The sequence below is a fragment of the Phalacrocorax aristotelis genome, chromosome 19 (genome assembly GCF_949628215.1).
Source record: "Phalacrocorax aristotelis chromosome 19, bGulAri2.1, whole genome shotgun sequence".
NCBI classification, from domain to species: domain Eukaryota; kingdom Metazoa; phylum Chordata; class Aves; order Suliformes; family Phalacrocoracidae; genus Phalacrocorax; species Phalacrocorax aristotelis.
The window spans coordinates 5,475,784-5,489,648 of record NC_134294.1 but is presented as its reverse complement, the minus strand read 5'-3'; the positions used below and the strand labels follow the sequence as shown (position 1 = coordinate 5,489,648).

General features: G+C 47.9%; 1 protein-coding gene across 10 annotated transcripts in view; it reads right to left on the bottom strand.

Moving 5' to 3' along the window:
* SAMD11 (sterile alpha motif domain containing 11) overlaps positions 1-13,865 on the bottom strand; it is a 188,869-nt gene that overhangs the window by 41,634 nt on the left and 133,370 nt on the right. The window lies entirely within an intron of this gene.

The following is a 13,865-nucleotide window of genomic DNA, read 5'->3' as shown; positions in this document are numbered from 1 at the left end:
CCAGTTACATGTGACAGCAGTTAGAATACGAGCAGTAAAGATTCCTTGATTTCACAACTCTGCCAAGACACCTCATTACCCTCCTATCACTCCTTCTCTCCTGCTATTCCTCTCCCACCCCCGCGCGCCCATCTGCCAGCAGACATTCGCTCTGACTAGCACCGTGCCCTGCTATTCCCAGACACGGCAGCAGGACAGGTTGCAAGTCCCATCTCACTTGTGCAGGGGAAGACCAAGATCTCGCAGTAACTCTGCGAGTGGCACCAACTCCATCAGACCCATGCCCTGCCAGCCTCCAAAACACCCACTTCTCGGCACGCACGCAAGCAAGCTGGCGGCTGCATGAACAGGCAGGTTTGACAGCCTGCCGTCACCGGCATGCCACGGGGAAAGGTCCCAGATGTCCTGCAGCCGAGATTTGAACTTGGCTCTCCAGAGAGATCCCACATTGGCGTATTAATCTCTAGGATGATCTGCAGCATTTTCCTTCCAGCACCTCAGGTTTGCGTGGCACCAAAGCACCAAATCCCGCACACTGAGTTTGTATTTTGGTTGCGCCCCCCAGCAGTTTTTATGGCAGTCAGATCACAGAATGAAAATTTTCTTCTCCTCCCCCCTCCCTTCCATTTAAGGCAAAGTCTTGGGATGTGTCACAGGCTGCCTCTGTCCCCAGAAACGTGGGGACTAAATCAACAAGATACGCAGTAAGCGAGGAAATGGGAATAATTATCATCAGTAGCCAGTATGGAGGCACATAGATCTAACAATCCGCCCCAGATTTACTGAGTCAGTAGGAGTGCACAAGACTGAATAGCAATCTTTTGAATTCCAGCCGTTATATGAAGTCATACCCCCCTCTTAGCTCTCTTAGCTGCAAAGCAGGGAAGAGGCAGGTCACATTTTCCTTAGTTACTCAGTGAACTCTCAGATTCTGGGGTACAACCGAAACGGCGATGCATCTGTATTATAGCGCCAATCCTTTCCTCTTTACAACTTAAACCATATGCACAGCTTTGGCATACCACTTACACCTGCTAAACGCATGCCCTTTTACAGGACCTAAATTCATCCCTTTATGTCACACGCCAACCATCTGACCATCCTTTGCACTCACACACAAAGAACCAGGACAGTCGTTGAAGGCATTGGGTTGGGACCATCCATAGTCCATCTCCCCCTGACTTTGCAGCAGCAGCAAAACCAAATATGTTTTGCAAATGAGTTGGCAGCGTAGCTTCTGGATGGCTCACCACCCTCACAGGGACACGCTGTGCATTTAGAGCGCACTGCTACTCATTGACCAGAAAGCCAAAAGGTAGCTGTTTGCTCAGCCCGTGCACCTGCAAAAGGCAACGCTCCACCTTAGACAGACAACGGGGGGGGGATGGTTGTGGGGAGCTTTTTTTTTCCCCCTTTTCTTTTCATTCCCTGAAGCCCTGCTTCTGCCTCCTCTTCTGCCTTCTACAAAGCATTTCAGTTGAAAGGAAGCCAAATCAGGGCAGTTTTTTAATATTAAAGCTGAAAATGAAAGACATTATCAGTAGAACTGTAATGTTATGAAGTGAAGCCAGCAATAATACAAGTAAGGAGTGCTAGAAGAAACCCCAAGCATACCGATCACCACTGCCACGGGCGCAACACAGCCCTGACCACACAGCCCCCGCCCACACAGGCCCTCAGATGCTGCGTTACGTTCAAGGCTCCTGCTAGCCTGACAAGGCAGTACAGAAAGTGATCCAGGGACGTTTTTGGAAACAAAGTCAAATATTTTCCCCAAACACCTAGAAATCAAAGTGGATTTTTTTCCCCCCTTCTGTCATGGGAAGAGAAAGTCTGGCACTCACCTGCTGCACTTCTACAGTGGACCATGAATAGAGCCAGGCCAGCAAAGTAGGTCAGCTGGTGGAGGACAGCACTTTGGTCCGCATACAGAAGCATCGCCCGATGGCTTTGCAACCACAGAGAGAAAGGATGTGGGTACGGCACCATAAAATAAGCTTGTGTAGAAGCCCGGGCAATGTGGGCTTTCTTTAATCACAGTCCTCTTTGGACTTGAGACACACTGATTAGAGACCATGGGTGGAAACGTCGCCTCGAAGTAACAAGGCTTTGTACTTCTGCACTGCCGCTAACCCTCAGCCTCCTGGCACTCAGCGGAGCTGGGTCACTTAACAGTCATGTTCACCTATCTCTAGGTTTCCCCAAAGACGGAGGGACTTTATCTCCACTCTTTACAAGGGAATCTGCAGCAGAGAAGATGCAAAGACGCACACTGCATCAATGGCAGGGTGAGCACTGAGCCCACGTCCCAGCGACTGAGCACGAGGGTTCACCTGGAGAAGGGAAATGAACAAATGAGGTGGTCGCAAAACGTTTGCCCTCGCAGTATGTTAAACGGGCGGACTACAGAGCGTGTCCCAGTTGCGGCCAAGGGATTGCACCAAGTTTCTCTGCACTGTGTTATGGCTACGGACACAGTGGGAAGCGATCAAGACCTATCTCACGCTCCTTATCCATATCATTGGTTTTGCTCTGAAAGCTTCTTGGACCCAGAAGTCCTGAATAAACAGAGAACTGAGCCAACTTACATGGGAAATCATTCAAGCTCAGATAGCCGACATCTAACAAGAAGAGTCCTTTTTTCACCTCCTTTCACGTTATTTTAAGAGGAGGAAAACATCCTCCCTTGCTCTTAATTCCCCCATCAAACTTAAGCCCTGGAGATGACAATTCCCACTGACCACTCTGAAATGTCTTGGCAGCATCTCAGTTTATTCAGCTCTCCCCTTTCCTTTGGCACAAACAAGCCACCACCAGAGGAGCTGCTCTGCTCAAACTCTGGTGCTCCAGCCCTGCTGCTCAGTCTGTTCCCGTGCTGAATGTGACAGGTTTGCAGGGACCCTGGAGACTTACTTCCCCAGCGATGGGCTTGTGCCTTTGTAAGAAGCTGCACCAGCTTGCTGAGTCCCAGCAGGCCCAGAGCTGCTCTCAACAAAGGCTGGCGTACGAGGGGCCACGCAGTAGGCTGCGCACAGCGGCGTGGAATCTGGCTGCACATCGGCCCCATCCCTTGCCAGCAGGAATCAATGGAACAAAGGGAGAGCGAAGCACAAGGTCATGGGAATAACGGGCCATAATTTAACTGAGGGCAATGAGAATGGAAGAAAAATTATTGGGGAAGCTGGGGGAAGGGAAGCAGTGGGTTTCTGGGACTTGGGATCCTAGAATAATACAAGTGCATGCCAGCTCGTGGGGCAGGGTTACTTCTAGCAAGGAAGGGGGAAGTACCACGGGATCTCTGCAAAGGCAATGTTGAACCAGCTGCAAGATAAAGGTAGCATCCTTCTCCCAGCAGGTCAGCTGAATGGCTTTAGGGATGTGGCAAGCAGCAGGCTTCAAACCTTAGCTATTGCTCTGAGTTACCTTGTTGTTGCTTTATGTCTCCGCATTTATAGCTGTTTGTTGGTTGTCATTTAGATTTAGATGGCAAACTCTCCAGGACAGGAAGCATCCTTTTGCTAGCTGCTGTACCAGTCTTAACAGCACAAACAGCAGAGCAAGCTGGGCGCCCCTGGCTCAGGACTGTCCCTAGCCTAGACCAAGGTACCTGCAAACGTTCCCTAAGCACCACGCTTCAAGTTCCCTGTGACAAGCAGCTCTTGGAAACAGCAAGAAAAACAGGAAACAAAGGGGAGGGAGGAATGGTCTCATAATACAAAGAAAGGAGGATGTAATATCGAGTAACCAAAGGTTTTTCTCTTTCCTGCTCGCTTTGAGAGAACTTAGCTTTGGCTGACTGGTTGTGCAGGCACTCCTCTTGATAGCAAAGGAGGACTCCAGTAGGCAAGTCAGTGACCATCACTCACCGGTCTCAATGCATTACACAGAAATTAGCACCACAAAGGTAGGCCTAGTGTCACTAAACCCTTCCTAAACATGACTTAACCGCAGCACATATGAAAGTTGGGGGAGCACGCAACAAGACAGCAGCTCAGTAGAAGGATTCCCAATGCATAACATACCGATCATCCTTTCCTAGGCTTGAGAAGGAGCCTGCATCCCCTTTCTCAGCTCTAAGCTGAGAAGAAGAAAGGCCATCTGCCTTTCCTCCTACCATGCGAACAGTATCCTGCTACTTCCCACCTCCTTGTGCTCACTCGATTTGCCTAGCTGGAGCTAAGCTCCTAAAAGGACTGTCCAGTATTTCAGTTTCCAAGGAGTGAAACATCCTCCTGTCTTCTGTAATAAGGCTGTTTATTACAGACGGTGTACCAACATCCCCTTGTCTCCCAGATAGTTACAAAATTCATTTTTTACAGCATGCACCAAGCTATAGAAAGGTAGTAAATATTCATAGTATGAAAAACACTCATGGAAAGGATATACTGCACTTAAGAGAGAGATCTGAATTAATTTTATATGCTGCAGGGAAGCTTTTTAGCAATTGCAAACTTGTGAATCCCCACTCTCTTCCAGAAAAGATTTAAAGAATGAGGCTGGGAGGGTGGGCTGGAAGTCCAAGCCTTCTGGAGACTCGCTTTGTAGCTCTAGAAAGGAGCATCTTCTGCTGGGTAAGACGGGAGAAACGGGAAGCTTGTTACACCAGTAGACTTAAGCACGGTTCCAGTAAGGATCAAGTTTTCCTTGAGGGACCACAAACCTCTTGGGCAAAGGTTGTTTGACCTCAGTTTATGTATCTGTGACAAAAAGCTATGAAAACTGGCACCGCTCCTCTGACAGAGATACCTCCCTCAGTCCTGGGGAATGCCACACAACACCCAACCATGCCAAAAGCGGGTAAGGCAATGCGGCAGGGACAGCACTTGCTTCCCTGCGGGCTCCGAGGTGCTGCATCTTCTGCGAGTGGTCTGTGCCAGCAACACGGTATTCCCTCCGACACCCAGGACAGCTGCTCCACCTCCTCTGGCTGCTCCTTCTACAAGCCTCCCAGCATTTCTTTAGAAGAGTGAACTCTGAAGATAGTGATTTCCAACGGAGCTGCTGGTGGTGCTGTACCCTTAGCACCATTTAAATGTCCGATTGCACTCATTCAGCCCCTGAAAAAAACAGCGCTCCTCCAGCCCGTGACAGCTTTGACAGCCAGACTCCTTAATTCCTTTTTCTTATTCCCTTAATCTGTCATCTTTATCAGGCTGGGGAAGTGCCAGGCAGCATGCAGGAGCCCCGGCCCCGATCAATCTCCACATTACAGCTGACAGAATGGTGCTAATAACTTATTGATCTAATGTTTGCCAAGCCCCACTGGGGCTGAAAGGCTGCCATTGATTGGCTTGAGGGAAGGAGCCTCTCAGCTGAGAGCAGAGCGGAAAGCCTTCAAATTGTCTTCTTCCCGAGGAGCTTGGAGATGAAGGGAGGGTGGGGAAGGGAGAACAGGGAGGAGGACAAGGGAACTAAAGAGAGGAAGAGAATGGAAAGGAAGGGCGCATATGTGAGATGAGAATTAAGAATGGAACAGGAAGGAGGGAAAAAAGGGTCTGAGAACTGAAGAAATGCAAGGAGGAGGGAAAAGAGCAGGAAAGGGAAGAAGAGCGTAGAGAAGAAAAGGAACTAGGAACAAAAAGATTGTGCAGAGCTGAACAATTAATGAAATGGGCAGTTGACCCTCTTCCTGCTCACAGCAAATTGTTAATAAAATCTTTCCAGCGCCCAGCCCTCCATGCTAGGACAGCTCCTCCCAAGCCCGTTCATGGCTGCTGTAAAGCATGCAGCGCTGCTGACCCCCCTGACTGGGTCTGAAACCACGGTCTTGCATCTGGGAAGAGGGCATCATTAGGACAGATTCCAGTTTAATTTACGAGTCTGTTCCCCACGGTGACACACATGCAACTTAACCCTTGAGAGTCCCCACCCATCTCCTTGATTTGCACTGAAGAGGCTAATAACTGTAGAAAGTCATCAGACATGCTTAGCAGAGGGAAAGGAGGGTCTTTACTGTGCCTCTGTGGGGAAACCTGGGCCTACCTGTATAAGCAGGGACAGCAAGAGAAGAAAGAAAACCAATGCATGACCTTTCACAAATTATAGTAACGGTTATCGTCTTCTTTGCCATTCAGCTGAGACCGCTTTCGCCAAACAGTACATGTGTTGGAGCAGTGCTGTAAGGCAGCGACTGAGCTGGCAGGGCTTCAGGGAAAGGCAGCGATGGTCACACACTGCCCTGGCAGGTTTGCCTGCCTGGGGGCTCTAAATGCACAGTGCTCATTGTGGTCAGGCCTGTTTTCCTGGTGGACTTCTCTCAAGTCTATCAGTCCAAAAGGCTGGGTCAACATTTTCATGTGTCGTCTCCAACACATCTCTCCCACACACAGCCCTGCACCCCTTTCTCTTCAGCAGGACTTCTCCCTCGCTTTCACCAGAGACCTCCCGGAGCTGAGCCATACAGCACTCCGCTGATTGCTTGAAAGAAACGAGGAGCAGAGCAGCAGTTCAACGCCTGCTACCTGGGCACGTAATCACAACACAAGCTTTCCAGACACACAGCTATGGGGAGCTTGTGGGGCGACAGCGTTACCCCTGCTGTGCAGCAAGAGCAGAAGCCTAGGCTTTTCAAGACTAAATCCACAGCATCCAAACCTGATCACACAGAGATAAACACACGCACTGGCGCAGGAACAACATCAAAACCCTGGCTCTGAAGTATCTACTTGACTTGTGGCAGGGTCAGGAGTAGCGACTCACTGCCTCCTCTCCCTGCACTTCCACCCAGCAGCAAGCAAGAGTGGACAAGCCAAGTGCCACATTACAATCTGTACTGGATTTCTATATATAACATCAGTGAGATGTCACCGCACCAATGATTTGTTTTCAGCTCTTTACTAGCTGCCTGAAAGGCACCTGGGAAAGGAGGTGGAAGCAGGGGGCGGGGAAGAGGTTATTTTTGGAAGCAGGATAATCTTGCTCTTCCTAGAGCTGCAAGGAAAGGAAGAAAGAGCCGGTGTTTATTTCAGTTCCAAAGCCGCAACACGCACTGGGCATGAGTTTGGTGGCTGACCCAGCTGCCAGAGAGTGACAGACTCATGGTGCTGACTATGGCCAGTCTGCCCTTTTCATGCCAGGCACAGAGGAGGCCAAGCTACTTAAGCTGCCACGTGAGCCCTGTCCAGCTGTGGTGCTCCTTTCCTACAAGCGAGGGAGATACACCTTGAAACACACCACTGACCTTCCCAAAGGTGTCTGCAGAGCCATCCTACAAGAACTGTCCTGCCAGGAGCAGACTGCAAATCCCTGCCAAGAGCAAGGTTTATTGAACTCCAAAAACAGGGCACTAAACTGCCTTGGCTGCTTCTCCTCCTGCAGTGACAAAGCCAAGAATAAAACCTTAAACGCTCACGCCAGCAAAATCCCACGCGCTAGCCTACGCTGCAAGTGCAGTTGCAGGGGACAGCGAAAGGAAGTGCTTCCATGTTGGGCTTTCCCATTTTTCCTTCACCTCCCAAGACCACCGGTTGTATTACAAAAGGATGCTGGTTACCTCCCACTTCCTCAAGGCTTCAGAAGAAATAAAAAAGAATTTAAACAGAGCACAAAGAAAGGACGGTCCTCCAGATCCAAGCCAAGAGGAGGAATGGCACTGACAGAGCCTGGACCCTCATGTTGCCTAGGTAAACAACTGTCCTTCATGGTAAAACACATAAATAAAGGTGGCTGGGCTTTCAACTATTAGATGCCCATTTGGTGCTGATTTTCTGCTCAATTTAAGGCAGCAGTTCAATAAAGGCTTCTGCTTTTTTTGTTGCTGTTTGGCTTTGTAAATGAAAACATGTCTGCATCCTAGCTCATTACCACACGCTCAGGAAACAGTTGTTCCCTGTGATTCTGTCTCTAGCCATTAGCCATAACATCCCTGATCCCAATTCTTTTTCACCCCTAATATTAACTCCTCCTTAGCAGATGAGAGCTCTAGGACTCAGTGCAAAGCCAAATGAAGTTATTGGGAAGCCCTCCACGGCAGGCACACAGAGTCCAGGGACAGGCCCAAAGAAAGTGAGACAACTAGCTTGATCAGCCACAGATCCACGTGTGTATGAGCTACAAGCACTGCCTCGTCAATAAAAATTCCAATACCAATTTTTAAATGTGAATCTGTTTACCGTTTACTCCTGAAATTTCTCCTTCTCCCTTGGTTAGTCAACAAAGCATCAAGTGGAAAGATGAGACAGGGGCGTTAATACAGAAGAACAAATAACCTCACAGAGAGAAAAGGGCTCTTTTGTGATGTTTTTGAGATGTGTAGGTGAACTCTGCTTTTCCAGGACCGCAAAAGCTTCAAGTACACATGGCCTCCAATGGAGCGGGACTCCTCAAGGGACACAGATGTCATGTTCTCCCTATCACGTGGGATTTCCACAGGAATCATTGCAGGTTAACATGCAACTATACTGGTCACTGAGGACACCACTGCTCTGAGGCCAAGGCTCTCAGGGTTTTTCACCTCTGTCCCATTGACCAACAACACCTAGAAAAACACCAAGCTCCCCGAGAGCTCTGCGACATTGGAAAGCTGGCCTTCTGCTGCTCCCCACGCCACAGCCAAAGGAGGGGAAGGGGTCTTTAATCCATGCACAGTCCCAAATATTAAATGTAGAACCATAGCAAATTGCTTGCTGTTTGGAGCAAGACTGGATATTCTGCCATGTCTCCACTAAGTGCCCTCTCTCAGACATTATTCAGACATGAAGCCAACTCCCTTTAATCACAAGGGGCAGAAGGAAAAGAGGGAAGATCTACCCACCTTCCTCTAGCATCAGCGAGCCTGATCCCTCCCCTTCTATCCACGCAAACAGTCCTACTGCAACTGGAAAGTCAGGAAATCTGGCACAACAAAGCCCAGGGTATTTGAGGAGAGAAAGAGGAGAAATTAACAGGACTTTTGCAGGGCAGAAACTTTTTAGGGCCTTGGGACAAGGACTCTACTGCAAAATGCTTGTCCAAATCCTAAAGCAGCGTGCAAAGCGCATGCACAGAAGGGAGAAGGCACCCCTACTTTCCCTGTGGAGCGCCACAAGGCCTCCTCCGTCCTCCCCCACCCCATGCATGCCCGGGCAGACTGCATTAGCCAAACTGGATAGAGGGGATTGGACTTGTTTACAGACACACCGCTAGCTGCTTAAAGGGGCTCTAAATCCATGTTTGATGTGCAAACCATCAGCTTTGCTACTGTGCCTTTGTCAAGCAGCCCTGGCTCTGCTCATCCTTGTGTGTGTGTGTCTCTCTCTCAATTAAGATTAAAAGCGCCTTGTGCCATCATCCGCTCTCAAGGTAAGCCCCTCTGTAGTGCCAGTGCTGTACCCTGTCTGCTGCCTTTATCTGATCCATTTGGAAACGACTTTTATATTCTCATTAGGCTCATCGCCTGCCCTCCCCTCCCACATGCACGCTCCCCCTGAGGCATCTGAGCATACTTCTCTACCTTTGCAGATGTTGTTAAGCCTCTTACTGAATCTCACCAGTGCAGGCTGCCTCTGTATGCTCCTAAGGAAGTACAGACCCCATTATACGTACTTTTCCTTTCTTCCTCCATTTGGCATATTATATCCCCATCGTGACTGCAATTTAATTAGCACCAAGGAAAACATTCTCCAGTATTTTCCACTGCAGAACACCACCAGAAGGGAAAGACACAGCAGAAAAATCAAGTCCGCAGGTTCAAGAGAGGAAAGAGCACTCACATCTCCTAGGTAAACTGGCCTGGGAGCCCTGGGCATCACCAGAGCCTATATTTCCAGGTAGGCTCTACATATGATCTACCCAGGTGCAGTCCTGCAGACTGTCAGCACTTAGGTGAAGTAGCTCATCTCTCTGCCCAAGAGCCAACCTTACCTCTCAGCAGCTGGATTAGCTTGTTCCCGGTTTAAAAATAAAGGTCCAACACTGGCCATAGAAGTAGGAGATTAAACCTAGCAGCTGGGTATAAACCCAGTGTAGACACAACATACCTTCAGAACAGAAGCAGGATATCATTTTCATCAATTAAGAGCAACAGAGCTGGCAGAGAGGCAAGTGCCCTTCCTTTACACTACATTCTCTGATCCTCCACAAGAATTTACAGTGAACACTTCCACGCTTCAAATTTGCACAACCATAGGTGAACAGGCATTATCCAAGGACTACAGAAACCAGCGCTCTCCATTTTGCAAGCAGAAGCACCTCCACTCCCAAAGAGAGGCAGAGAAAGCAGAAGCGGCAGAAGTTTCCTATTCTTAAAAGTCTGAGGACGTGATACCGTCATCGGCCAATCCAGAGGAGAAGGAAGAATAGCGTAAAAGGGTGCAGATGGGTAAAATCCTAAACCAGTGAGACTGATTTCCTCAGCCAGTTAAGAACTCAGAGTTACCAACAGGGCAGCTCTTCCCGAAACCCAGGACCCCCGGGGACCTAAGGAAATCCAAGGGCATCAGTGGTAATTGTAATAAATCTGTAGTGCCAGGGAGCAGGCCCAACACACACAAGTTTGCTCCATGATTAAGAGATCTCTGTAATACCTTACGGTCCCCAGTGGGCCCAGAGCAGTGAGATACAGCTAACATGCATCAAACACATAAGAATATCTCAATCATTACCGCAGCTGACGGTGGCTCCTAAGCCAATCGATAGGGCAATTAGATTTTATCAGTACACGCCTCCCGGCCACCTACTTCTGCTGTCGTTGCAAAAGCCTCAGTTACTCCTGCCAGTTCCGGGTCTCCAGACGTCTTACTGAGAAGCACAGGCTGGAGCTGATTTTTGCTTTTTTTTGTAGATTTTTGCTGTTGGTATTCTTTATTTCCTTTAAAGGTCCGGTATCAAAGGACAGTTCAAACGTGAGTTAAGCTGTCAGCTATTCTTATCTAAATGTCTTGCTTCAATACACACACTAGCAGAGGGGAACACCACACCACCCCCAAATCCCTCATATGCTGAATCTCTAGAAGTAGGCTATAATCCACATCTATTCCATATTCTTGCAGTGGAACAACAACATATTGGTCCAGCAGACAGGGAGGACAAGACAGGAAACGGAGCTCTGTTGTTCAGTCATCATTTGCCTTATAATCTTGGGCAAATTTGCCCTTCTGTGCCTTGGTTGACTCATGCACCTCTATGCTGTACTCAAAAACTGGTGGAAGGCATTATGCATCTTGTCCAACATTTCTGATGAAACTTTATTTGCTGGCAGCATAACTACCTCCCTTTCCCCTTTGTCACTGTAGACTAGCAATAACAGCCTTCCCGTTTTTTATAAGTGCATTTTCAAAGCACTCAGACTGTAGTTCTCAGATTTGCTAGCCCAGATTTCTGTAGATGCGAAACTTATCAACATGTCATGATCATTACACTGGTCTTGATCACATCTAAGTGACGCAACAGATAGCACAGCCATTTCTTTTTGATGACTCCAGACTCCTCCTAGCTCTTTGGGCCTCACAAGATCCAAAATACAGTGACTTCTTTTGTCCCAGCTATCCCAAGCCCTAAGATGGCACCTCCTCTAGGATTATTGTTCCAAACGACTAGCACCCACCACTGTGGGTTATTACACCCACTGAGGCGGGTTAATAAATCCTTGTCTAGTCAGGGCCAAACCCTATTTGAGTCTTTCAGGACCCAGTTATTTTCTAGGTCTTTCAGCTTCTGCTGTCCCAAACTCAGCTCTTCAGTCTCTTTGTTCCCAAATATAGCCATCGCCATTGCCATAAAGCAACCTGCTTTCACTTAAAAATTGTCCATAAGCCTTCCAAGGATACTAGTATCAGTGCTGCTCTTCCAACCCAAGGCCTTATATGTTCCAGCAACGCATCGGTCTCTTCAGCCCCTTTTGACCTGAACGTCAGTCCAGATCTAGCTTGATCCCTCTAGTCACACCTATCTCCTAGAACTCATAAAAGCCCTAGAACTAACTACATGCCATGGTTTTCCATTAGTTTCAGCCCCCTTCGGCATTTCAAAGACCATCAGCGATCCAGCAATACTTTTAATTTGCCAGTCCATGCTGTTCAAAACTATAGCACTGCCTCTAATCCTGGTTTTAACTACAAATCAAGGCACTCCATCGCAGAATTAATTGCCAACCAACCCTGCCAACTTCAACCCTCCTCTTAACCCCATGAGCCCTGCATTAAGCATAGCTCTTCCACTCATCCTATCCTTGTTCTCAGTCCTCTGCTTAGCCTCAGCCATAGCCAAGAAACCACGTACACCTCTGTATCCTGTTTTAGCAGTATGTGCTCACCCCTCATCCTGCACACGTAGAATTTGCAGTCTGAGCTGCAGAGCAGCCTCTGGAGCGGTCAGTCTCTACTGGATGCCTACCTTCAAACCATAAATGCTAAACCAGCAACAGAAAACATTTTAGCAGCAGATTCCAACTTAGTTTGGGAGCTCTGCAGCTTATATCATGAGTGACGAGGGAGTCTTCAAACATACTGGCATTAACATAATTTACCCAACATTGTCCACCTCTAAATGCCATTTTGAGGGCGACATTCTCATAACCCAAAGAGACAGTACTGTTCTCAAAGCCATACAATGCAAACAGCAGACAACTGGGGGCACGTTTCTTTTTCCCTCATTGTTGTAAGTGGTTTAAACAGCCAGTCTTTCAGACTAACCCAACACTAACTCTCTTAAAATTATATATGTAGCAATTAGTTATAGCATTCTCCCCTTCCACCCTTGCCAGTAAAAACAAAGAGAACCAAGACATAAACCCAAAAATCAGCATCAGCTACAAATCCCAGCACATTTTGTTTCTGTTCCCTTGACTTCCATGCCCGGGAGGTGGTGACATAGGTACTAGTTCAGCACACGCTCTGAAGTCAGAACTGGCAGGTTCTGCATAGGCTTTGGCAAACAAGTCTTCCCTTAATCAAACAAGCATGTAGAGTGAGCCAGCTCCAGATAGTGGGGAAAAATCAGAGTGAAACTGTCCCTGCGGAGATGCGACAATGCCCTCTCTCCCTTTAGATACCTCATCTCCCCACCATCCCCCACCTACTCTTTTGCTGGTCAACTCTTGTTAGACACACCAAATCTATCACATCCTGAAAAGCTCTGTCACTTGCTTGGTGGCCTCTTGTGTGAATGAGCCCTCTTTTTCATTGCTCAGACTTTCACTGAGGTCAGAGCCAAGCACTGCTGTTCTCACTGCTACGACATGTGTGCAGTGCCTACATTTTATATTTCTTACTGTTTCTCATAGTTAAGCTAATCAGAGAACCTCAAACATAAATTATAACACATATGCATTAGGATTTCTACATCTAATCTTTTCTCCTGCTTAACACTGATGGGAATGAAAATGACCCTTTGCGTTTCTGGAATGCTACAGATCTCAAAGAATTTCAGCAATGCTGATCAAGCTCAGCAGTTCCTCTGTAAAGCAAACAATATTAAAAACTATTTTAACATACAGGGCCAGCTGAGACGTATAGACTCAAGCAAGGTCATACAGAAAAACGTATCTCTCCATCCAGTTCGGCTTTTAGGGCCGTGTAGGAAAAGGGGCTGCAGAGATTGGTTAATGAAGAGAATATGGAGATTCAGCTGTGAAAGCAACGACTGGGAGCTGTTTGTGGCTTACAGACATAGGACAAACCCCCCAGTTCACAACACATATATGGGACTGAACACCTTACCACAAAAGCAGTCACACCAGTACAATTTTCACTGCAGGCGGGAGGAACCTTTCTGGAAAGGGGCCAAGCCTCATGCAAAAGGTGAACCGGGTACCCGTCATGATACTGAATATCCTCCAAAGACATTCCCGAAATGTTCTAGATGTGGTGTTCCCTTCAGATCCAGGGTTAAGTTACACAGTCAATAGAATGACTTACAAGGAAATAAGAATGAAACCACAAACATACAGA